The 27,888-nt window shown below is 40.8% G+C and overlaps 1 protein-coding gene across 3 annotated transcripts in view; it reads right to left on the reverse strand.

Moving 5' to 3' along the window:
• SLC35G2 (solute carrier family 35 member G2) overlaps positions 1–21,129 on the reverse strand; it is a 32,407-nt gene extending 11,278 nt beyond the window's left edge. Inside the window, exon 1 of one of the 3 annotated variants that reach the window (XM_079922859.1) lies at positions 20,925–21,129. The gene's annotated coding sequence lies outside the window, so the exon portion shown is untranslated. Of the gene's footprint in view, positions 1–16,772; positions 16,824–20,635 lie in introns of those variants that run through there. The other 2 variants (XM_079922858.1, XM_079922860.1) reach the window with 2 other exon arrangements.
• Positions 21,130–27,888: the final 6,759 nt, after the last annotated feature.

A 27,888-nucleotide genomic window follows, 5' to 3' on the forward strand; every position in this document is an offset into this window, starting at 1 on the left:
CGATGAGTGGATAAAGAAAATATGGTATATCCATACAATTGAATATTACTCATCCATAAAAAGGAATGAAGTTCCAATACACGCTACAACATGGATGAACCTTGAAGACATTATGCTAACTGAAATAAGCCAGACACAAAAGGACAAATACTGTATGATTCCACTTATATGTGGCATTTAGAATAGGCAAATTCATAAAAAGAGAAAATAGATTAGAGATTACCAGGGGCTGGGAGAAAAGGGAATGGGGAGTTACAGCTACAAGGTTTCTGTTTGGGGTAATGAAGAAGTTTTGGAAATAGATAGTGGTGATGGTTGCACAATATTGTGAATGTAATTAATGCTATTGAATTGAACATTTAAAAAATTTGTTAAGGGACTTCCCTTGTCTCCAGTGGTAAAGAATCACGTTCCAATGTAGGGGACGCAGATTCGATCCCTGGTCAGGGAACTAAGATCCCACATGCTGCGGGGCAGCTGAGCCCGAGTGCCGCAAACTACAATGCCCATGCTCTCTGGAGCCCGCACGCCACAACTACAGAGCCCATGCACTCTGGAGCCCGCGTGCCACAGCTAGAGAGAGAAAATCCACATGTCACAACTAGAGAGAAGCCCTCGCACCGCAAGGAAAGATCCCACGTGCTACAACTAAGACTTGATGCAGCCAAAAATAAAAATAAATATTTTTAAAATGTGTTAAAATGGTAAGTTTTGTATTATTTATATTTTACCACAATTTTATTTAAATAGGAAAAAAAAAGAAAAGAGGGGCTTCCCTGGTGGTGCAGTGGTTGAGAGTCCGCCTGCCAATGCAGGGGACACGGATTCGTGCCCCAGTCCGGGAGGATCCCACATGCCACGGAGCGGCTGGGCCCGTGAGCCATGGCCGCTGAGCCTGTGCGTCCGGAGCCTGTGCTCCGCAATGGGAGAGGCCACAACAGTGAGAGGCCCGCATATCGCCAAAAAAAAAAGAAAAGAAAAGAAAGGGGGAAAATGTAGTGCTTCCTCCAGCGTGGGGCAGGGGAGAAAGGAAGGCATTGGTATTTTCAAAAACCTCCCCAATAATCCTAATGTATAATTTTCTTGTGGGAGAACCACTCAACTAGATTATCTAAGGACCTTCTGGCTTTAAGATTTAATGAATCTGTATAGGTATACATATAGCTGATTCACTTCATTGTACAGCAGAAACTAACACAACATTGTAAAGTAATTATACTCCAATTAAAAAAAAAGATTTAATGACTCTGTGGCTGCTACATGATTAAGGAAGACAGAGAGTGGCACAGGGATGGAAATTTAAAAAAGGGGGGGGGGCGGGTGGATACTAAAGCCAGACTGTCTGGATTTGAATCTTAGCTACAGAACTTATTAAATATGTGACCTTGGGCAACTTACTGAACATCTTTACCTATTTCCTCTTCTGTAAAATTTCGATAATAATAGGATAGAATAAAAATATTAAATCAGTTAATACATACAAAACACTAAGTATCTTGCACTTAGCAAGTGTTCAATAACTTTTAAATCTTTTTTCACATGATTCTGTCTGCCTGGAATGACATGGGCCTCCCCCTTTCTGCCCTTGTCTACCTGTAGAGCTCACATTTGTGCTTCAGTGATTTGCTCAAGTGTTACTTCCTCCTTTGCAAAGTCTTCCCTGTTCTCTCCAATTTTTGTGCCCCATTGCCCCTGCATTCATTTGTTTATATCCTGTCTTTCTCACCAGACCATACACTTCGTGATAGCAGACTTTCTCACCATTATATCCTCAGCCCCTAACACAGTGTCTGGCACATACTGGCACTCGATAAATGTTTGTTAGATGGAATGGAATGGATTTGAAAACCAAGAAGAGGAAGACATGGAAAAGAATGGGGAATGATGTTGACTACTGACATCTCTATAGGATTTTTATAGGCCCACATACCCACTTCTGGTGTCTTAGCATCACTGCTCAATCAATGGTAGGCAGCTGAAAACCTGCAGTTTCCCGTGATCATCAAACTGCAGAACTGTTCAGAAGAACTCTCCCTGTCCTCTGCCCTTACCCTCTTTACTAGTCAGAGTTCTCCAGAGAAACAAAATTAATAGGATGTGCATATATACACCTATATAGAGAGAATAATTTTAAGGAATTGGCTCATGCAATTATGCAGGCTGGCAAGTCTAAAAGCTTCAGAGTATGCCAGCAGGCTGTAGACCCAGGGAACAGTTGCAGTTCAAGCCCAAAGGCAGTCTGCTGGCAGAATTCCTTTCTCCTCGGAGGATGTCAGGTTTTTTCTTCAGACCTTCAACTGATTAGATGAGGCCCACCCTCCATTATGGAGAGCAATCTGCTTTACTCAAATCCACTGATTTAAATGTAAATCTCATCCAAAAACACCTTCACAGAAACATGAGCATAATCTTTGACCAGCCAAGTTGACACATAAAATTAACCATCACAGCCTCATCCTTTGCTTGTCCTCCATAAGCACAAAAGTTCTGGCTATTCCAAACTGCAGGAAATTCTCTATGTCATGCTCTTTCATGGCTCTGGGTTTTTACATAAGCTGTTCCTTCTTTATGGAATACTCTTTTCCTGCTTTTTCACCTGATAAATTACTGCTCATTTTTCAAGGCCCAGATTAAATGTTACCATCTCTGGAAAACTTCCCTAGGCCCATTTCCCACCCCAGTCTGAGTTAGATGCCCACCTCAGTTCTTCAATCATAGAATTTATTGAATGCATTGAATTACAACTGTGTTTTTGTCTTTCTCTTATGCTAGATCTGTGAGGGTTTTAACCCCACAGGTATTAAAATTAGGTATTATTAATTTTTATATTTGCAGCATCTAGCTCAATGCTTGGCATGAGATAGGTACTTAATAACTGTTTGTTGAATGAATGGACTATTTTTTAATGAAGCAAATTTTGTTAAGAACAAAATATAAGTAATATAAATAAATGGATTTAAATGGCTAGTAACCCAAATAGGGAGCCTTATCCATTAAAATACTTTAAAGTCCTTAATAACATTTCAAGAATAATAAAACATTAGGGTGAGCAGTTTAGCTATTAAGGGAATGTGTGTGTTTAGCTTCTCTGCCTCTGGCTCTATTTATGCTGCTAGGTCTCCCATATTTTCTTTAATATTAAATTCCTCAGGCATAACTGGAGCTGTTCTTTAAATAAAGTTTATCTACTTTTCTTAATTAAACTATTATCAACCAGTTAAGAAGGGTGTGGAGATACATGTCTTTCAGCATCACCAGGCTGAACTTCAGTTGCTATTTCCCTGCTTCCCAGAGCATGTCTCATAGCTTGGCCCAGTCAAGTGAGTCCCACCAACAAGACCACAGCAGTTCCTCATCAGGATTCCCTGGGCTTGCTCAGGACAAGCTTGACTGAGAAGCTATTTACCACCATCAGCCCTTTAGAAAAAAACACATTTTGTTTATTCCTATTACAAAAGCAATATATGCTTATTGTAGAAAATTGAGAAATGTGAGAAAGCAAAGAAAATAAAAACAACTCATAATCCTACCACCCAGAGATAACTACTGACCCTTCCAGGTCTTTTTCTATTTGTGAACATTGTTTTCCCCAAACATGGTATCAACCACTCTATCCTATTTTATAACTTCCCCTTTACTTATCAGTGCATTGTACACATTTTTCCATGTCATTAAATATTCTACAACACCATTTTTAATGGCTAGTTAATATGGATCCAATATTGGGTTCTGAACACAATAGGTCAATCATTAACTTCAGCTTTCTGAGAGTTTAAAGGTAAATGGGATGACCAGCTGCCACTGATCCTTTACACAGGGGTAGATCCATAACCATCACAGGAAAAGTCACATATGTGAAAAGGTACAGATAACAATGTTGACGTTTTCCCTGAATGTAAATGAGGAAACAGTTTTTGATGGCCAGGGGAAGATTGTGAAAGAATAACTAAGAGATAAGTCAAGAGGATTCATGTTTCCTCTTTGCTCTCTGTTCAGACGTCATCTACAGAGAGAAACGAGCTGAGACCAATAGTGAGATAAAGTGTGTCTTCATTCATTTTTTGTGTTTATTTAGGATCAATACACTGGTTTTGAAAGGACTTGAGGCAACCATTCAACTAGAGTTAAAGGAAAAATGAAACCACAGGAAATATCAAGCACAGATGCCTCGAAGTACCTGGGAAGTACTCTTTTGGATTGTTTCATCCTGAATATGGCTCTAGATTCTCTAATTATAAGGATAGCTATGATTATTTAGCCTCTATTCTGTGACAGGCATATATTAAGAACTTTATTTTATCATTTAAAGGTCAAAACAACTCTATGAAAGTAGGTATTATAATCTCCACTTTAGATATGAGGAAATAGGTTCTGAGAGGTTGCCAGTTAGTGGGTGACATAACTAATTAATGGTAGAGACAAGATTCAGGTCCAGGTCCAAGGTCCAAGCCCTTTCTTCCATACTACTCTGCAAAGTAACCATCCATGGTAGGCAGAATAATGCCCCCCAAGCCCCACCAAGATGTCCACATCCTAATTCCCAGAACTTTACCTTATATGACAAAGGGGAATTAAGATTGCAGATGGAGTTAAGGCTGTTAATCAACTGACCTTAAAATAGGGAGACCATCCTGGATTATCTGGTTGGGCCCAATGTAATCACAAGACCCTTAAAAGTGGAAAACAGAGACAGAGAAGATGTGACAACAGAAGCAAATTCAGAGTGACGCAATGTGAGGACTCAGCCTGCTGTTGCTGGCATTGAAGATAGAAGGGAATCATGAGTCGAGGGGTGTGGGCAGCCTCTAGAAGCTGGAAAAGGCAAGGAAGTGGATCCTTCCCTAGAATGTCCAGAAAGGAATACACCCTGCCGACACATTGGTTTTAGCCCACTGATACCCCGAACTGGACCTCTGACTTACAGAACTGCAAGATAATAAATTCATGTTGTTTTAAGCCACCAAGTTTGTGGTAATTTGTTACAGCATCAAACAGAAAACTCAGACACCATCATTTTGTGAATGTCTAAAGATCAGATTTGTATTCTTAGAGAAAAGATCCAAACACTTAGTATTGGTGTGGAAAATAACTGCCTGCATGTAATCCATGATTTTCCCCAGAAAGAATTGTTGATCTTCTTAAGATCTAGAAAAGTGTTGGATGAGACTACAAAGTTCTGGGTCAAGTGGCATGGACAAGATTATTTTAGCCTGACATAGAAAATATTTGCTGGCTGCTTACCCCTGTGATACTGTTTGAGACATCTGCTTTTAACAACCACATCCTCATGGATCATCTAGAAATAAAGTGAATTATAAAACACCTCTCAAGGGCTGAGTAAACTGCCCTGTTGGATGTAGTCATTAAATACTGAATCAGAACTTTGGTTGGATACCACCAGATAGATTAATTACCAATGCTGGGGGACTTCCCTGGTGGCGCAGTGATTAAGAATCCACCTGCCAACGCAGGGGACATGGGTTCAATCTCTGGTCTGGGAAGATCCCACATGCCGCAGGACAACTAAGCCCACGTGCCACAACTACTAAGCCTGCACTCTAGAGCCCGCGAGCCACAACTACTGAGCCCGTGTGCCACAACTACTGAATCCCACGTACCTAGAGCCCATGCTCCGCAACAAGAGAAGCCCGCGCACTGCAATGAAGAGTAGCCCCCACTCGCTGCGACCAGCGAAAGCCCATGCACAGCAACGAAGACCCAACACAGCCAAAAATAAAATAAATAAATAAATTTATATATATATAAAAATAACCAATGCTGGACAACAGGTCTAACCAATTCTTGAGGCAGCAGATTTGAGCTTGAATTCTACCTCTATCACTTTCTGCCTGGGCATGTATCGTGTAACCTTTCTAAACATCAGTTTCTTCATTTGTAAGATGGGCTGATATTACTAACTTGGAAAGGTTATTACTAAGGACTTAATGAAAAGATGGATCAAAAGCATCTAGAACAATACCTGGCACATAGCAGGTGCTGAATAAGTACTAGCTTGCTTCCTTCATGTTAGCCAAGTACTGTGAAGATTTTGTTACTAGTATAGAAGAAATGGTTATTTTCCTCTCTGATCTGTTTCTATAGCAAGAAGGCTTACTTATAGTTTACAGATTTCTAAATTTGGAACTTTTTTAAAGGATAAAACAATGCACTCTAGGAAATGTGCCTGGAGGCCCAGATTAAAATCTGCTCCTCCAGCCCTTCCAATGATTTGAGAGACTTCTGATTCCTTATATTATATCTCTTCCTGATTGAAAGAGCCAGAGTGATTTTTGTTATCTGTAACTAAACCTTGCCATATACACAGATGCACTGTGTATTACACCATGTGATATGTAAAACTGAATCCCACCAGTCAAGGAACCTCTCCTGCTTATTCTGCTTTTAACAATATTATTTTAATACAGATGCCAATAAAGCATTAATATTTTGAAATTTATGGAAGAGTATTCATTCATACATAATGCCAGTCTAATGAACCAAAGACTGAAGATAATGCTGGTGATCCCTTCCAATAGTCTTAAATTGCTATTAATTCTTTTCTTGACGAGACAGGGTGGTGAACAACAGTAATTCATAGTAGACAATTTGCTTACATTTTGTTCCTCATGTGGTTATTGTTTCAGAAAAATAGCCTAAAATTTATCAAGAAAGTTAGAATCGATTTTTGAAAGAATCAACCAGGATTGGTTGGTAGTCTGGAGTAAGAATAACATTAAGATTTTCATAAAGATGGGTAGACAGCACTTTGAGCTCATACTGAAGAAATACATGTCAATCGTAAATAACTTAGGACTGCTAATTAAGACAGAATCCGAATAATTCCTTCAAGCCATCTTCTGCTAGAAACCTTTTAAATTTTATGTGATTACTTAGATAGTTCTCTGGAAAAACAACTATCAAGGCAAGTTTATTATAACTTCCTTACGCATTCTGTCTACTCAAATCTTCATCTAGGCCCAGCTAGCAAACCAGGCCAAGAGACAAGTATTAGAAGTCACTCAGACCTCTGATTTTTTTAAAGTGCTGTTTCTGAGAAGACTCAGAGCCACAGAGAAGTCAGGAGCCATCACAGTATGACTCCATCTCCTCCCACATCCATGCTGGGCAGGACTTTTCAGCACATCTCAAGTTTTCTGGGTTTTGCAACAGCCCAGGGTAGCTCCTTAAATCTGCCATGCCTACTCTCTCAACAGATCTAGGCACCACCTAAAGGGAGTTTGCCAAGTCACAATCTCCTTTGTGGTCTGTGAGTTCCACGAAGCCAAGAGAGTTCTCATTCATATTTGTATTCTTAGCACACAGAGCACACTTAACAAATATTGAACAAAAATAAAGACTCATTCCTGAACTGCATTCTACAACTGCTCCTTGAACTCTGTCCCATCCTGCTATCAGTTATCACAAGCTCTGCTGTTCATTCTCCCATTTCTGTCCTGGTTTCACCTCTGAGATTGTCCTCACACTGTTATCTTTGCTGCTTGGCTGCAATTCTGAGTCTCTGTGCTAGAGATACTGGTTCCAGAACCCTGAGGAAGCCTTCTCCTGGTTTGGCCTGCCACTGGACTCTATGCTGGCCCCATGCTGGCCCAGGATTGTCACAGCAGCCCAGCCAAGATATATCTGGGAGAGGGGTCAGCATCCCTGCAAACTTCTTGGATTGAGACAACTTTCATCTGAGCTACATTATTGAAGAATTTTCAATCTAAAAATAGGAAAGCCCTTCAACCCCATTCCTCATGCCTCCTTGTCTTGTGAAAGAGATCCTGAACCACCCACCAAGAAAGAAATAAGGAAATGGCAATGAAATCAGACTGAATGAACAGAGGGAGTAAGGGTATTCACTGAAAGGTTGGCATTGAGCATTTGGAATTTAAAAGACCAAAAAAAGTCTTGGTTTTACCTTTTTTTTTTTTCCATTTTCAAAATGTTTCGGTGGCTAAAATAAGTTATACTTCGAATTCACTTAAGAGCAATGAATGTTAATATATTAGAAGTTACTTCATGAAATAAGGACAACGTCTTTACTTCAAAATACTTCAAAGTAGTCATCTGAATATTTGACAGAAATATTATATTTTATTAATCCTGTGTTGAAATGATTGCTTAATTACTTAGTATTTTCATTTACACTATCCAGAAGTGATTACTTTCCACATTTTAAATTTTTCAGAGTAAAAATGATACAATCTTAGACTGGACTTTAAGTTGGCTATAAACTGGGTTTTTTCACACATAATTTGTGAATATAACTGATGGTAGCTGCTCTTAGGTGTTTATCCCCAAAATGTTACATTGGGGGTCCTTGGGGATGAATTCTGATCTTTATATTCACATTGTTGGCCAGTAATAAACTGACATTTGGCCTAAAAATTAGTAGGATATGTAATCCTTCACTCTATCCATGCACTTCTTGCTCTTGAGAAAAAATAATTTACTCTGGGAGTCTGAGGGATAGCTAGCTTCTTGCATCGTGGAATTTGATTTTGGTGCTCTGACCCTGATAGTCCAGCTCTTCACTAGGGCTCACTTTTGTATTACTGTAGCAACAGCTAGCTTTTGTCTCCATAGTCAATAACTGCATCTCCTGACCCTGCCAACCGTCTCTCAAATTCACCTTCTTTTTTTTTTGTTTGTTTTTTGGGGTTTTTTTTGCGATACGTGGGCCTCTCACTGTTGTGGCCTCTCCCGCTGCGGAGCACAGGCTCCAGACGCACAGGCTCAGCGGCCATGGCTCACGGGCCCAGCCGCTCCGTGGCATGTGGGATCTTCCCGGACCGGGGCACGAACCCGTGTCCCCTGCATCGGCAGGCGGACTCTCAACCACTGTGCCACCAGGGAAGCCCTCAAATTCACCTTCTTACTTAGAAGAAACAGGGGAGGAATGTGGATGAACCACTCTAAATCCATCATCATTGCTCTATTTTGCTGGTGACAGGTCTGTGGTGACATCCTGTGTGAGGATCACTCCCTGTGCTAACAGATGCACAACAGCACCGGAACGGTATGACAGCTCACTCACTCCAGGTGAGAAGAGGTTCGGGGCACACTAGGCTGAATGATAAACTCCTCAGCATGCTAGCTAACATTGCTTAGAAGAGGGATACTTAGGTGAGAAAGAATCCTTATTCTGGGCTGAATAGCAGAAGCTGCCCAAGTGGATGTGGGTCAAGGCTCCTTAGATGGAGCTGAGATAGGCTGAAGTTGGGGTCGTGGCTGGCTGAGCTGGGGATGAAGGCTGCTTAGCTGAACTAAGAAGGGCAATAGATCCTGGATTCCAGAGTAGGCCAGGCCGGGAGGAACAAGGTAGAATGTGGTCTAAGGGAGCTAAGAAGAATTGCGCTATGCTGGGCTATGGGAGAATGAGAGCAAGGCCTCAGGATGTTGCTGGGCTGTGTCAGTCTGGGTTATAGGAGAGGAGAGAATTACAGCTAAATGACTTGGAGATGAGGTGAGGTAAGGAGAGAGATCGGATGGGATGGGTATGGGGTCGGGGAGAGGCAGGAAGGAGTAGTGGAGAGATGCACCAAACAGGAGGCCTAGCGCAAGTTTGAGCTGGAGACTCAGCTGACAGTTCTAGGGCAGGAGGTTAGGAAAGGGATAGCCAGGGACTATCAGCTGTGCAGGAGCTGCTAGGAGTCAACAGCTGGCTCTGGGAAGGACAAAGAATGAGAAAAAAGAAATCATTAAATTTGTAGGAGCAGAAGGTGGGAAAGGGGGCTAGGGATGAGAGTTCTCATTCTGGTTAGAGCTGGCCTAAATATTCTATGTTACCATCACCTTGGAAGTTCTGGGCATGCTAGTTGCTGTGTAGGCAAAACTGGAGAAGCCCGTCTCCTCTGTACTCAATCGTGGCTAATGACTTTAGTAGACTCTAATGAACCGTGCATACCAGGAAAGGAAAAGGTTAACTGAGATTGAAAAAAAGCCTTATGTGGCAGTTTTCAGCGGGTTGACTTGGCTTGTGTGAGGGTGATGATGCCTGATTTGGAAAAGAGCAATTTATGTTGTACCGTTTTAAAATCCATTCTGGCACACTGTGATGAATGTGTTGGCTGGCAGCTAAGAACTTGCTGAAATGCAAGAGTCTTTCACCGATTATAATCGACACTTCCCCCTCCAGGAAAGAGCCTTTCTCATCTCTGAAGCAGTGGACTTATCAATTTGCATAAAATATGCCATTCTCATTGAATATATATTTATCATCTACCACTTACTTTCCTACTGTCTTTTTTTTTTTTTTTTTTTCTTTTTGCAGTACGCAGGCCTCTCACTGCTGTGGCCTCTCCCGTTGCGGAGCACAGGCTCCGGACGCGCAGGCTCAGCGGCCATGGCTCACGGGCCCAGCCGCTCCGCGGCACGTGGGATCCTCCTGGACCGGGCCACGAGCCCGCGACCCCTGCATTGGCAGGTGGACTCTCAACCACTGCGCCACCAGGGAAGCCCCCTACTGTCTTTTTTTTTTTTAAAAAAAGCAGAATTAGTTTACAGTGAATCAGCATCTTTAAATTCAGCTGTGCTGGGTGAATCTGTCAAGAGTGGCAGGAAGTCATCGCTAGAAGGGGGAGGGGAAGGAATAAAATGATCCTTTTCTGTTTCCATGATCTTTTCTGTATGTATCTAAGTGGTTAAATCACCAATTAGGTTAGATGCTAATTAAATATAAAACAGATTACAGCGCTGTTCTGATATCTTGTTAAAGTTGTACTTATTGGTTGTTTATTCTTTACCTAATTCTCACTAGAGAGGATCAAATAGCCCAGCTGAGTTCAAAGAAGGCTGCCAACCCCCCAGGTCTTACACCAGTCCCTGAACAAAAAAGGAACACCCAGGATCAACAGCCTACTCTCAAATCCCTCAAATACTACATATACCACCTGCTCACATTCGCCCTGTTCTGGCTGCTGTTTATCCATGAAAAAGCCAAGCCTGAATTTTCTCGAGGCCAAGATTTATGAAAATGCCAAATGAATCAGTTCAAAATTGTACACATTTGGTTTCATTTGATCATAACTGATTCTTCACACTGTAGACACCACTCACATCTCAAATTTTATTAAACTCAAATAACGTAAAGCAATTGAAAAATGGTGAACAGATGGCAACTTGTTTCAAACTGTAAGTCAGATTTTGAATGAAACTTGACAACATCTGGTTGCTTAAGTGGCATACCTACATTTATTAAAGTCGTTCCACTCCTTTAATGCTATTTAGAGAACACACACAAATATATAATGCTACTGCAAAGCTGAAAAGAGACTTTATAAAGTCCCATCACTGGCAGGGACATTGTATAGGAAGGAAAAGCACAGTATAATCCATCCCATCAGGAGTTAATTTTACCAGCAACATGTACCAAAATTTAAAATGTGTGAACTCTTTGACCCAGCAATGCCATTTCCAGGAATATATCCTAAGGAGATCACTAGTAAAGTACATAAAGATGGCAAGTAATGATATTCATCATGGCTTTCTTTACACAATGAAAAACTGGAAATAACCTAATTGTCCTTTAATGAGGGACCTGTTAAATAAAAACATCAATGCAATATTATGCAGTCATCACAAAAGATACTATATATGTATATATAGACATTAAAAAACCTTCATGTCACATTGCTAAGAAAAAGAAGGGTATAAAAGAGTATTCATGGTATGACTTTATATAAAACAATTTATATCTATACTTACAGATGGTGAAATTTCAATTATTCAGCACTTTCTTCTTTTTACTTTTTAGGTTAATTTTCCACATAAGCATGCATTTACTTTAAAATCCAGGAAAAAAATCAAGCTATTTTCATTAGAGGAAAAAAAGTCATTACTCGGTATTTCAGTTAGACAAAATGTCACCCAGGAAGCCAAATGTAGCTCTTATATTTCTGTGCCTTCTGTTGCAAAGAAAATTGTGGATAAACAGACCATATTACAGAGAGAAACTGGATGGATGGTGTGTAGAACCCAAACCAAAACAGAGGTGAAATACTACATAAACTAAGGAGGATGCCTTTATTATACATAGTATTTGAAAGAATTAATTCATTGCGCATGTGTGCGTGCTTTATTATATTTTCAGGGCTAACAAAAAAAAATAGTATGGATCCTAAATGACAGCAAAGAATATAATCATCATTGGTTTTTCTTACATAAGTTACCACTCTATAAATCTCTGTGTTAATGTGGAAAAATCTGACCTGAACAGATGGACCTCATGCTGTTTTCTAAAACATGAACAGATTTCTGATCTTCTGGACCAGGAAATGGAGTCAGCACTAAAACAGCGGACACCATCATCCATCTCCTAGAATTTCAATTTAAGGAGCTGCTAATAAAAGCAATATTTCCTCTTTAAAAATAATAGCACAGTGATATGTTTCTGTCCTAACGGAATGTGCTCTCAATATAGTAAAAACATAGTGGAGATTTGTTGCAGTGGAGGTGCTGGCTGATTACTGAACTGCACCAATTTTGGAGAATCCCCTCACTGTCGTTCTTGGCAGGTAGCATCATTTGGCAGCTTCCATCCTTCACTCTCCAAGTTTCTCATGGAAGGCACAGTCCTGAGGGCTGCCAATCTGCCTGGTTAAATCTTCATCCCATTAGCCCAAGGGCCCCCTTTCCTTGAGCATCTTCACAGGAGCAGTTTCACAATAGATACCCCTGGGCTTGAAGTCCCAATAAAGGGCTCTCAGTCAAGTAATTAGCAACTTTGCATTCCCCCCCCCCCAGCTCCACCACTTTCTAGCTGTGTAACTTAAGGCTGTGAGGAGGCTGGTGGAGGCAGCAAGACTGGGTCTGAGGAGGAAATTGGGGCCAAGGGGATGGCCCACGAGGTCAGGATATTGGTTATATAAAGGGAGAATGAGGAAATAGTTCAATACCCTGAAGATAATGGGAACCAGATTTCTTACCATCAGAGAAGGAAGATACAAACAGAAAAAGGGTGAAGACTAGAATGAGCACTGTGGTGTTGGAGTGCAGTTGAAGATATTAGAATAAACACATTTTAATATAAATAGATGAATAGATATAGAAATAAATATAGATGTGCTTAAGAGTTTCCCAGTTCTGTCTGCTAAGATGGCCCTAAAGTAACAATACTCCAGTAGCAATGACCACACCTAGCACCCAGATCTTGCATTCTCTACTAAAAGGAAGCTGGGCTCTTTGGAAAAATAGCTTTTGAAATGACTGAAATGGTTGGGGCAGGAAAAGTACAAGATGAGCCTGGAACATCTTACACTAGAAAGTACTCTGATAATAGAGATGTCAAAACAACACAAGAAGCAGCTTGAATGGGATTCGAATGGCCAAATCTGTAACAATTTCAGCATCAAAGTCAATAATCATTAATCATAGTAATTGGTTATAATCCACCTAATAGAATAGAAATCCACAAGTCCAAACTAATGTAAATAAATGAATAAACAAACAAATAAATAAATAAAGGAAGAGAAAACTCTCCCTTACAACAGAATACCAACTAGTAAAGGTCAAATGAATGTTGGAATTGGAAAAATTGCCATTTGGCAATCATCATAGTAATAATTTATTTGAGCAAGAACCATCATAAAATAAGTGACCAAAAGTTTGTTGAAGAATAGGATGTTTACATAGTCTCAAAGTGTCTCCCCACAAAATGCTTATAATTACAAAGGGAAAAATAACAACTTTACAGTGGAGAAGTTATCACCTTAACCAAGTCATCAAAGTTAACATCACCAGCAAAAAGACAAATCAATATTGTATCCCTTAATAAGATCCACTGAAAAAAACACAGTATTGCTTCTATCATTTTCCTGACAAAAATGTGTAACTATGCCAAAAATGCATAACGTGCATCAGACAAACCTAAATGAGGAACATTCTACAAAATTAATGGCCTGAACTTTCAAAAATGTCAAGGTCACTAAAGACAAGGAAGAAATGAGGAACTGTCACAAATTAAAGATTAAAGAAACAGGACAACTAAATGCAATTCATAACCCTGGATTTAACTCCAGACGAGAAATAAAAAACATTTTTCTGAAGAGGAAATTATTGGGGGAAATGGCATATATTGAATGAGGTTTGTGGATTCAATGGCAGAATTATATCAGTCTTAAGTTCCTCATTTTGGTGATAATTCTGTGGTTATGCAGGAGGGTGTCTTGTCTTTAAGGAAAACTACTTAAGTGTAGTCTTCCTACTTAAGTACTTAGGGGTAATTAGGCATCACATCTGCAGCTTATTATCAACTGGTTCAGAAAAAAAGAGAAAGTATATGAATGAATGACAAAGCAAGCATCGTAAAATGTTTATAATTGGAGAGCTTGGGATGAAGTATATATAAGAATTACCCTTCACCCCAAGAGTTCATTGGACTATGCATGCAAGTTTTCTGTAAGTTTGAAATTATTTCTAAATAAAATATGAAAAAATATACTGGGGATAACAGAATCTACCTAGATTTTTTGGGAGAAGTACATGAGTTAATATGTGTGAGGTGCTTAAAGCAGAGCTAGGTATACAGTAAATGCTAAATAAATGTTAGCGATGATGGTGATAGTGGTAATGAAATCCTGAACTTTACATCACAACTCATCTGAATCAGGACAAGCTGACTCTGGTTCACTTACTTGTTTTCTCTTTTTAGATTCAATTTAGAAATTGAAAAAAATATTTATTTACATTTGAGATGCTAACAACATTATTAAACTTGTTTACTGTAGTTTAAGCACACAGTGTTCATGTAGAACAATATTTTATAAACTGTTGTCCTCAAGAAAAAAGGATGTTAGTAGTATGTTTTAAATAATCAGGATCAAGTTTTTGAAATTTTCATCCTTCATTAATTTAGGCAATATGATAATAATGAGATTATATGATAAGTACATACATATATATATATTTCTTTATCCAAATACAGTATATACATTAACATGTATATATTTACTATAGGGTAACTATATACAAATTATAATAATATGCATAGAATTAAAGACCATGAGAGTTGAAAAAGGCTGTGGAGTTCATCTACTCCAATTTCTTTGAAACTAACTCTAGCCTCTACAGCAACCCCAACAAATAGTACAGTTTCCATTTGAACTTACAGTCACAGAAAACTTATTCCTTCTCAAGGCAGCCACCTGGGAGTCATTCTGATTGTTAGAAAATTCTTTTTTAACATTGAGTCAAAAATCTCTCTATATGTAATCTCCAGTGTCTGTTCCTACATATTTGCTCTGGGATCACTAATTAATTCCCTCTTTCACATGACATTTCAGTATCAGGAACTACTATTTCCTACCCTCCCCGTCCCAGGTCTCCTATCATGAGTTTTCTCTTCTACAAACTGAAAATCTTCTCTTTCTCAATTATTCCACGTATAATCGTGGTTTTCATCTTACCACCTTAACCATTCTTCTCTGAACATATACCGGTTTCTATGATCTCTCCTAGTCAGGAGATCCTGTTTCTATGAGGGCAGCCTGAGATCACACCAGCTATTCTGACAGCCTCATGCATTTATGTTTATTCCTTCATTTGGTCAATATTTACTAGGTGCCTATGATGTGGAAGGCACTGTGCTAAGATAGTATGAGAGATAAAATTAAGAAAACAGGGACTACCCTGGTGGCGCAGTGGTTAAGAATCCGCCTGCCAATGCAAGGGACACGGGTTCCAGCCCTGGTTCTGGGAAGATCCCACATGCCGTGGAGCAGCTAAGCCCTCTGCGCCACAACTACTGAGCCTGTGCTCTAGAGACTGTGAGCCACAACTACTGAAGCCCGTGCTCCGCAACAAGAGAAGCCACCACAATGAGGAGCCCGCACACTGCAGTGAAAAGTAGCCCCTGATCACCGCAACTAGAGAAAGCCCATGTGCAGCAATGAAGACCCAATGCAGCCAAAAATAATTAATTTTTAAATTTTTTTAAAAACAGACAATGGTAATAAAAGATAACTTTTTAAAAAATCTAGAAAACATACGCTTTCTCTTAAAGAACTTACATGTTCATTTTGGAGAAAAGAAATATGCTAACAAGTACCACAAAACAGACACAACAAGTGCTATGCACATTAAAGGAAGTTATACAATTAAATATGTATTTGCGGGCTTCCCTGGTGGCGCAGTGGTTGGGAGTCCGCCTGCCGATGCAGGGGACACGGGTTCGTGCCCCGGTCCGGGAGGATCCCACATGCTGCGGAGCGGCTGGGCCCGTGAGCCATGGCCGCTGAGCCTGCGTGTCCGGAGCCTGTGCTCCGCAACGGGAGAGGCCACGACAGTGAGAGGCCCGCATACCGCAAAAAAAAAAAAAAAATGTATTTGCTTTAACATCAGAGTACTAGAGAACAAAGCAAAAGTAATGACAATTTCAGACTAGACAATTTCAGACTAGCATGAGAATCAGTAAAAAGCAGCAGCTTGGGATTTAAGCAACATTAAGAGAGAAATTTCCAGATTAGGAGAATTATTCACAGATTCAGAAGACACAAACGGTTCATAGTTTTACCCTTAAGAGCTCTGACAATGGGATCAATAATCACTTGTCCAGAGTGATTTACATGCAACTTTATAGAAAGGCAAGAATATAAATAGACTAGACTACTATGCACCAGGCTTATACCAAGGGCTCAGTGTGTATTATTTTACTTAATCCCACAACAACTCCAACAAGGCAGGCACTAATATCAGTCCCTCTTTAAAAAGAAAAAAAATTAAGTGAAGATCAGCAAGCTTCAGTAACTTGCCCAAGCTTACAAGGAGCTTACTATGGCAGTCAGCCTTCAAATCCAGACTGTCAGCTTCCACTCCAACTTGAGGCCATCAACTACTTACTACCCAACAAAGCAATATCTGGCAAATTCCCACCCACATCCCCACAAACTTCCAGGAGAACTACTTGGAGAAGGCTCTCACTAAACAATCTGTTCCTCCTCTGGACTCAAGAACAGTTTCTACAGGACTCTGTTACAGTCCTTGACACAAGGTATCAATGTGAATTGTGTATGTAACACAAACCCCTGATAAAGTGTTCCTGCTCCAAGAACAGAGATTGTGTCCTTATCTTCTTCTTGGAATCCCCAGGCCCTAGGGCATTGCCAGACTCAACAAATGCTAGGAGAATGGCATAGCTGGTCCCCTTTGAAGAAAGTCACCCTTTTAACCAGAGACCTCTAATTCTGGGTCTAATTAGTTGTGGTGCAGAGCTTTGGTTGCCACAATGCTGCAACCTAACTCTATCTTCTATCTCTTGACTCTAACTAAATTAAAGGAATCTGGGAGTTCTCTGGCAGTCCAGTGGTTAGGACTCCACGTTTCCACTGCAGCGGGCACGGGTTTGATCCCAGGTCAGGGAACTAAGATAATGCAAGCCTCATGGTGCAGCCAATAAAATGATTTTTTTTAATTTTTTTATAAAAGGGAAGGGGCAAGATATATTTGACTACATAAAAACTGAAATTTTCCATACAGCAGAAAATATCATAAAGTTTAAAAATAAAAAAATCAAGAAAAAATTGCAACATGTAACAGAGTCTTCAGTATACAAAGAGTTTTTACATATAAGAAAAAGAATATAAGAAAAATAGAAAAATAAGGATATGAGCTGGAAACTCACAAAACAAAAATAAGTATGACCAATAAATATATAAAAAGATGCTCTTTACTGCCTATCCAATTGGAAGAAAACCCTGATTTTGGTGATAGTGTGGGGATACTGACATTCTAATTCAGTGTTTATGTTGGTATATATTGGTACATCTTTTCTGTAGAACAATCTAGAAATAGTGTTCTTCCAACAAATATGTCTTGAATACACATATATTTCACACTGTGTAGATACTGAGAACATAGTAAAGAATAAAGCACACAAGGGAGGAGACAGGAAATAATTGAACAAATAAATAAACAAATCAATGTATCAAAACATAAAATGTACATATCCATTGAATGATCAATTTCACTTCTAGGATTTTTTTTCTAAGAAAATAAATAAGTGCACAAATGTTTGTTCAAAGATATTATTTGCAGAACTGTCTAATAACAGCAAAAATTGGAAATAAATAAATGTTCATTATTATAAGATTGCTTAAACAAATTATGTTCTGCCCACATAGTGCAATATTATACACCACTTAATGATGATGACCTAGTTTTATATGTATTGGTTTGAAAGACATTAATGATAAATTACATAGTGAAAATGCAACCAACAGAAGGTTGGTCCATTTAAAATGCATGTGTGTTCATCTAAGAGAAAATCTGTTAAAGTATGGAAGTTCCATAAAAAACTAAAAATAGAGTTACCATATGATCCAGCAATCCCACTCCTGGGCATATATCCAGAAAAAATGAAAGCTCTAATTCAAAAAGATACATGCACCCCAGTGTTCATAGAGGCACTATTTACAATAGGCAAGACATTGAAGCAACCAAACTGTCCATCAACAAATGAATGGATAAAGAAGATGTGAGATATAGAGATATAGGTATAGATATAGATAGATAGATACACAAGGGAATATTACTCAGCCATAAAAAAGAATGAAACAATGTAATGTGTAGCAATATGGATGGACCTAGAGATTATCATACTAAGTGAAGTCAGACAAAGACAAATATTATATGATATCATTTACATGTGCAATCTAAAAAAATAATACAAATGAACTTAATTACAAAACAGATGCACAGACCTAGAAAACAAACTTATGGTTACCAAAGGGGAAGGGGGAGATAAATTGGAGTATGGGATTAATGCACACTACCATATGCACACTACCATATATAAAATAGATAAATAACAAGGATTTACTGTAGAGCACAGGGAACTATATTCAATATCTTGTAATAAACTATAATGGAAAAGAATCAGAAAAAAGAATATAATGCATATATGTATAACTGAATCACTCTGCTGCACTCCTGAAACTAACACAATATGGTAAATCAACTATGCTTCAATTTTTTAAAAATCTATTTACAATGGTTTTCTCTGGTTTTATGTATTTCTCTGTCACCTAAATTTCTTACAGTGAGCATACATTTTATGAGAGAAAAACCACAGATATTCAATGTTTTGAAAAGTATATATGTAATCTTTACAGAGTTCACAAACCATATCCCACCAGTATATTTGAAATTGTCAGCATTATGATACATCTTAGTCATATTTTCTTCAGATTATAACTTTCCATAAGATCGTTAGCTAGCTATTGTTCTGTATTAAATTTTTCATTAATTCTTTTTGTTTAAACTTCCTTTAGCAACATCTTTTTTGTATCAATATCAATTTTACATCTTTCTAGACTATCTTTGTTCTGGAATTAAAATATGTGTAAATATTTCGTTGCTCAGCAAAATACCAGACACTTTAATTCACCTGTTCCCAAGGTTCTGTGACTTGGGAACAGATAACCATGGAAGTTAATGGTTCTGCGGAGTTCAGAAACGTGTCAAAAAATGAAGATGGATTACACAAGAAGCTCTGGGGAAAATGTGTGACTTGTAGTGTGTGATGGCACTGAAAACCAATGAGTGTATTTACATGTGTGTAATGTTTGTGTGCATATGCATATACATGCATCCTACATATGCTATGCATATGCATACGTGAGAGTTCATGTTTATGCTCACCCTATGTCCTCCCATGTAGGTAAATCAAACCTGTTATGCATATGCTTTATCTGCACCCCCGGGCGAGCCACATTTGCCTTCATGTTATCTGCAGGAAACCAGCATCAATCCATCCGCAAAGGCTTTCAGTGTCGAGCCCGGGAGCCGGCGCCACTCTGGCCACCTGCCTTGGAGAGCGGCTACTCAAAGGTGCGGAGTAGAACCGCAAGGCAGGCCGCCGCCCGGGAAGTAAGCCGACGAAGGAGCTTGAAGCACTTCAGCACCACGGACACGGGCAACCCCAATCGAGTCCTTTCGAGCCGTAAAGCTGGCGGAGACCGCCCCTTCCCCAGGCGCCCCCAGCCCTCTTCGCCTAGTGCGTCACTATCTCCGGGCCCTCAATCGTCACTGAGACGCCAGCTTTCCATCCCGCTCCTCGCCAAGCCCGGCAAAAGCCTGGCCGGAGATGCGGGTCCGCGCAGCGCTCCCACTCGCCCTTCCTGCTGGCCCGCGCCACCCTGCCATCCTCTTCTCTCTAAAGAGGCCAAACGGGCGCACGAGGCGTAGAAATTCTACAGCCCGGAGCCGGGTCAGGGAGGGTCCTGTTTTCCTCCCCGGAGGTGGGGAAGGCTGAGCGGACTTGCTCTGAGCCTCCACCCGCTACATTCGGCCGCGGCCTGGCCCTTCCTCCTTGCCCTCGCCTTTCGTTGGGGAAAGATTTCTCCAAACCGTTTAATCTCCGCGAAAATCTCAACCCACATAGACTGGCGTCCAAGAGGCAGAGACAGACAACAGAAGAAAGGCAAATACTCATTCTCGGCCCTATTTCTAAAACCATCCAGCATTCTTAAAAGTTTGTATTTGAAATTGATCCCATGGCGCCATAGGGACTCTCCCATGTTTGGGTGGGTTCCTGGGCGAAAGGAAAGCAGTAGCTCCTGGCCTTTATCAGAGAGGCTGGGGAAGGACCCATACATGCGACAGTGGCAGGAAACGGGGGCGCACAGCTGATACTGACCCTACCGAACCGGCGTCCAGGTTTTCCAAGAGAGCAGTGCCGGGAAGTGGCGGCCCGCAGCCGTTCAGGCGTCGAGCAGAGCCTCCGCAAAGGCTTGTAAAGGGGGCGGGGCGCTTCGCCCAGGGCCCGGCCTAACCCCAAAAGAGGGAGTCGGCTTCTTAAGTGCCTCGGCTAAAAGCGAGCGTGTGGGGTTCGGGGTACGCTCCCACTCCTTACGGGTGGGGCGGCCCGGCAGGCAGGGTCAAGGTCCCAGTCCACTGCTGCCGACCGGCTGCCGGGGCCCGGTTACCTGTGCGTCGCGGCGAGGAAGGAGCGCCCGGTGCTCCGGCGGGGCTGCCCGCTGCCGCGCGCCTAGTCCAGCCTCTGAGCCCACTGAGGCCACCGCGCGCTTCGCCAGGAAAACCGCGGCAGGGGCGGCTCAGGCCGCCTGGCTGGGCAGGGAGAGCGGCCCCGCAGGCACGAACCCTGCGCCTGCGCTCTCCGCTGCTCCCCCTCGCTTCCCACCGGCAGGTGCCCAAGTGGAAGACCAAAGGGGAGCGCCGGGGATTTGTGCCCCTTACTCGCGCGGTGGGAGGGCCCAGGCGCCGCGAAAGTGCCTTCCGGGATCGCTTTAGCCTATGCCCTTCGAGAGACCCGGTCTGCCGGAGTGACATGGTTTTGAAGCAATCGCCGGTCTGCCGGAGTGACATGGTTTTCTGGAAGGGGGCAGGGAGGCAGCCTCAATCCATTTCCACCTGTCCCTTTGCGTTTAAAAGTCGCAAGTCGATTCCTTGATATTTAAAATATGTCTAGCATCAGTAAATCATGGTCCGGGAAGGTCTTCGGGCATCCCCCGGCTCCACCTGTTGTTTTACCGATGAGGTCTCTGGGGCAAGGGTCTTGACGCTGCAGATCTGGTTCCTGGACGGAGGTCTATATACCCCAATCCCGTGCTGAATGAATACAGCTTCTTGGAAACAGGGACACGAGGACAGGCAGGAAGGCCATCAGCATAGGCCAGGCAAGAAAGGGTGAGGCCTGAACCAAGGTGCTAGCTGTAGGAAAAGATAGGAAATGACTGCTGGGTTTTCCTCTGTCCTTCCAGATCCACTCACCACCCTGTTCTGTGACTCAGGACTGACTTTTATGGACGACATCAACTGTCCTCTGGCTTTTGTCTGGTTTTGGCCAATGGGAGGCATGTGCAGGAGGTCCACCACAGGGCAGAATGTTGATCACAGGGCAGGATGTTATTCAGGACCTCTCCCCTACATTCTCAGAGGGCCATTCTATTAGCAGTGGCTGCATTCTTTATCTGAACGCCATTACTCCAATCCTGTGGCCCTCTCCTACAGTTCATTCTTAGTCCTGTTTACCACTTGCTGCCCTTGCCCCTGCAGGCCTCGCTCCCAGATGTTTCCTTTAAACCTGTCCACACCTTTTTAAATAGTCTCTTCCTTAAATTCTCAACTATCCCCTGGATGTGCCATGCCATCTTTATCCTACCACCTTTTTCCTACCATTCCAGGACACTATAATACTTCACTGCGGTTGGGAAGATTCATAAGAAAAAAAAATGTGTCAAAGAAAGATGAGACTTTTGGGACTTCCCTGGTGGTCCAGTGGTTAAGACTCCATGCTCCCAGTGCAGGGTGCCCTGGTCAGGGAACTAGATCCTGCATGCTGTAACTAAGAGCCTGCATGGCACAATTAAAATACCCTGCATGCTGCACCTAAAGATCCCGCATGCCCCAACTAAAGATCCTGCATGCTGCTACGAAGATTCCACATGCCACAACCAAGACCTGGTGGAGCCAAATAAATAAATAAATAAATGTTGGAAGGAAGGAAGAAAGAAAGAAAGAAGGGACTTTTAAAAGGTGAGATGTCTCCCAGAGTCATCTTGCCAGGCTCCAGGCAGCCATCATGCTAGGTGATCTCCCCACCAAGTCCTGCAGTCTGAGGGTATCAAAGACAGTTTGAATAGACCCAAGAATGGGATTCAGACTACTCAGAATCAATGTGTTCCGCAAAAGGGCTGGGGGTTATCTAAGTGTCCAGCACAATAGAACTTTTGGGTGCCTCTTGATGGGAAGAGACAATCTAGATCTTTATGGAGCAAGTGCTGGTGCTCTCCCAACTGCAGCTGGGCTGCTTTTGAATGAGTTGATATCCTTAGGACACTTAAAAGAGTCTTGGGCACAGTGTCTGAAAAATGTGTTTATGAAGGAGCTGCTGAGTGATGCAGTTGTTGATGAGAGTCTCCGGCTGTTTCAGTAGAAAACCCAAAGAATGTTCCCAAAGAGGGAGGAAATAAAAGGCAATAGAGTGAGTAACGATTACCCCTAGCACTCCATGTCAGCTGGGTCTGAATCCAAGGCCTGACCATCTCTCTGACTTGTAAAAATGATCAAACTGGTTTAACTAGTTTAATTCTTTCCCCATCCCACCCCTTCAAAAAGCACACAGACAAAAACAAAACAAAACACCGAGGCATTATCTTGGCAAGACTTACCCAAAGGTAACCCCAGGAGTAGCTGCTTGCAAACAGAATTAATATCTCCCCTTTTTGTACTGAATACAAATGAGACCAGAACAGAAAATTAGCAAGTATCTTTGGCCTTTCTTCATTTTGAAGAGGAAGGATCCTTTGTTGTTCAGAAAGCAACCTGGGCATTAACTGTGCTGATCTAGGTAAGGAGTAGAGGAACAGAAGCAAAAGGAGCCTCAGAAGGCTAGACTCATCCACAAAGCTCAGCTAGATTTTATGTTTCTCTTGGAGGAAGTGGGGGAGGAAGAGAGCCAGAAAAGTTTTGAGGATGGGAGTGAGAAAAATGAAGATGTAGAGTGATCTGAGTTTGAGAGGTTTGAGACTAGGAATTTAGCACAACTGCCATTCTGAATGATACTGAGAGACACTGAGAAACAGGAAGAAGGATTTTTAGATGTTTTGTTATGTGTAATAAGTGGAATTCTTCTTTTGTGCTATAATATTGAGGACTTTTTCCGACAATTGTCAAAAACGCAAACTGATTTAACTGAAAAAAATCTATAAATAGATAGCTTCAGGTATGGCTGGATCCAGGGTGCAAACAATGTCATCAAGATATGGTCACTCCTTCTCTCTCTGTGGACTTCAAAGAGTTTATTCTCATGTAGTGATTTTTCCCCACCTCCCCACCTTTCCCCAGTGTTGAAACTATATCATCCTTATAGCTAATCATTCCAGTAGAAACAAAGCACATATTTCCAAGTAGTTCCAATAAAATCTTATTACGTCTCATTAGCAAATTCTGGATCATATACCCAACCGTATGCTTTAGTCTGGGGACAAAGAATGGGGGAGGAGTCATTCTCCAAAGAAAACTCAAGGTTCTATTATCAGAAAAAAAACCATAAAGTGATGGGCAAATTTGGGTGTCACAAACTGTGATAACAATATGAAACAATTTCTAAGAATATACTGTTAAGATAGGAAATACACAAACAAACAACAACAAAAAAAACAAGTAAAGACCAGTGTGGAATGTAAGTTGCTGTTTGTGTGAAAGAGGGGGACTAGAGAGTGAGAAATGGACAAACAGACAGACCAATAGGCAGGTAGAAACATAGAAATGTATAGGGACATACAAATATACATGTCTAGACAGAATATCTCCAAAAGGATACACAAGAAAAAAAAAAGTGATGGGCAGGTGAAAAAAGAACATGTCCATTATAGGTAGCTCTCAAAGAAACTTCAGTTAAGATTTATACTGCTTTTCAATTTTTTAATACTAGACTAGTGTTTCTTTTGAAAATGACATCATGTTGACATGGAGAGCAAGGCAGCTGAAATTCTTTCAACCTAAAAAATAAAGTGAAATATTTTGCTGTTCCTACAGAAAGAGATGTCAGAAAAGATTTTTTAAATATATTTTGTTTTGTTTCCATATACATACAGCCTTTATTCAAGAGGCCTGTTTTCTGATCCTAAAAAAATGATTCAAATTCCTCAAAGCCTGAAGAAGTTACTAGAGTTCCTGATTACCGTTGTGAAAATACGTGTTTCCCCCATCAGCACCACCACCACTTCACTCTTGCAGTTAGACACAAAACTCAGTTCTTGTAGCACTCTGGGCCAAGCAACTAAAAATTGGTTTGTATATCCACACAGGGAGGCACACAGTAACACCCCATTTTAGGAACATTCAGACTTTTATCAACCTCAAATACCTGGCACACCACAAATATTGAAGTAAGTGAGGCAACTTGCTGTCTCAAAATTCAAGCACTTGCCTTAGTCTTCAAATTGTGTACAAAACAAAGGGCACCAACAATAAGCACAGTTATCTATTTTCCCCCAATCATTATCATTATCATTTACTACTCTATTACCACATTTGCTCACTTCACCAATTACTAGTTCTGAGCTTCAGATTCCTCATCAGAAAAGGGGACAATAATAACCTACTATACAGGGCTGTTATGAGGATTAAATTAACTAATACATGTAAAGGGCTTAGGACAGTGTTGGGCACCCAGCAAGAACTAAATTAATGTTTACTATTAAGATTACAGGGGCCCAAAAGTAAATCCCTCTAGATAAGTAAAACGAGTAAAAAGTCTGTATGGAGATCATGTCTGAAGAGAATGCTGTATAAGGAGAGTAGCTGTTCGTTCAGCTTCAGAGACCATAAAGAAATGTGAATCCAGTGTTGAAAGATCTTCTATTTTTAAAATATGGGATAGAAATCTTAATTTTTTTTTTAATTCTTTCTGGGATAGATTTTTTTTTAATATATTTATTTATTTATTTTTGGCTGCATTGGGTCCTTGTTGCTGTGCAGGCTTTCTCTAGTTTCCGCGAGTCGGGGCTACTCTTCGTTGCGGTGTGCAGGCTTTTCATTGCGGTGGCTTCTCTTGTTGTGGAGCACGGGCTCTAGGAGTGCAGGCTTCAGTAGTTGTGGCACACAGGCTCAGTAGTTGTGACTCACGGACTCTAGAGCACAGGCTCAATAGCTGTGGCGCACGGGCTTAGTTGCTCCACAGCATGTGGGATTTTCCCGGACCAGGGCTCAAACCCATGTCCCCTGCATTGGCAGGCAGATTCTTTTTTTTTTTTTTTTTGCGGTACGCGGGCCTCTCACTGTTGTGGCCTCTCCCTTTGCGGAGCACAGGCTCTGGACGTGCGGGCTCAGTGGCCATGGCTCACGGGCCCAGCTGCTCCACGGCATGTGGGATCTTCCCGGACCGGGGCACGAACCCGTGTCTCCTGCATCGGCAGGAGGACTCTCAACCACTGCGCCACCAGGGAAGCCCGGCAGGCAGATTCTTAATCACTGCACCACCAGGGAAACCTTGGCTTGTGGGATCTTAGTTCCCAGACCAAGGATCGAACCTGGGCCCACAGCACTGAAAGCGCCGAGTCCTACCACTGGACTGCCAGGAAATTCCCAGAAATCTTGATTTTTAAATGAAATTTTCTGGTTATTAAAAATGCAAATGCATTCATGATTTTTAAAAACTCAACAAACTAAGAATAGAAGAAACTAACTTACCATAATAAAGGCTATATGTGAAAAACCCACAGTTAACATTACACGCAATGGTAAGAGACTAAAAGCTTTTCCTCAGGAATGAGACAAGGATGCCCACTCTCACCACTTCTATTCAACATAGTACTACAGGTTCTAGCCAGAGCAAATAGGCAAGAAAAAGAAATAAATGACATTGAAATAGGAAAGGAATGATTTCTGTTACAAATGACATGAGTTTATATGTAGAAAACCCTAAGTACTCAATAAAAGACTGTTAATAAATTAATTCAGCAAAATTGGAGGATACAAAACCAATGCTCAAAAATCAGTTGTATTTCTATACGCTAACAATGAACACTCTTAAAAGGGAATTAAGAAAAAAATCCATTTACAATAGCATGCAAACGAATAAAATACTTAGGAATAAACTTAACCAAGGGGATGAAAGACTTGTATAATGAAAACTAAAAAATTGGCTGAAAGAAATTAAGACAAAAATAAACAGAAAGATACCTTGCGTTCATGGACTGTATGACTTTAAATTACTAAGATGTCAGTACAGCCCAAAGTGATCTACAGATTCAATGTAATCCCTGCCAAACCTCCAATGATGTTTTTTGCAGAAATGGAATCCATCCCAAAACTCATACAGAATCTTAAAGCCAAAAAATGTTGAAAACAAAGAACAAGTTTGAGGTTTCACACTTCCTGGTTTCAAAACTTACTGTAAAGCTACAGTAATCAAAATAGTGTGGTATTAGCACAAAGACAGCCACATAGACCAAAAGAATAGAACAGAGAGCCCAGAAACGAACACATATATGGTCAAATGATTTTTGACAAGGGTGCCAAGACCATGCAGTAGGTAAAGGACAGTCTTTTCAACATTTAATGTTGGGAAAACAGAATATCCACATGCAAAAGAATGAAGTTGGATTCTGCCCTTACACCATATACAAAAATTAAGTCAAAATTGATCAAAGACATAAATGTAAGAGATAAAGCTATAAAACTCTTAGAAGAAAACATATGGCAAAACTCCATGACATTGGATCTGGCAATAATTTTTTGGATGTAACACCAGAGGAACAAGCAAAAAGAGAAAAGATAGCTAAGTTGGACTTTATCAAAATTAAGTGTCTTTTGTGTGTCAAAAGACACTATCAACTGAGTAAAAGGCAACCCATAGAATGGGAGAAAATATTTACAAATCATGTATCTGATAAGGGATTGATAACCAGAATATATAAAGAATGCCTACAATGCAACAACAACAACAAAAGCAACTGATTAAAAAGTTATCAAGGACTTCCCCGGCAGTCCAGTGGTTAAGACTCCCCACTTCCACTACAGGGGGCGTGAGTTCGAACCCTAGTCGGGGAACTAAGATCCCACATGTTGTGCAGTGAGGCCAAAAACAAAAAGTTATCAAAAGCCTTGAATAGACATTTCTCCAAGGAAAATGGCCAATAAGCGCATGAAAAGATGTTCAGTGTCACTAACCATTAAGGTAATGCTAATCAAAACCACAATGAGATACCACTTCACACCTATTAGGGAGATTATTATCAAAAACAAAAACAGAAAATAATAAATGTTGGTGAGGATGTGGAGAAACTGGAACACTTGTGCATTCCTGGTAGGAATGTAAAATGGAATACTCACTACAGAAAACAGTATGGCAATTCCTCAAAAAACTAAAAATAGAATTACCATATGATCTAGCAATTCTACTTCAGGGTATTAAATGTAGTG

The sequence above is a fragment of the Stenella coeruleoalba genome (genome assembly GCF_951394435.1).
Source record: "Stenella coeruleoalba genome assembly, chromosome: 5".
In the NCBI taxonomy this organism is placed as follows: Eukaryota; Metazoa; Chordata; class Mammalia; order Artiodactyla; family Delphinidae; genus Stenella; species Stenella coeruleoalba.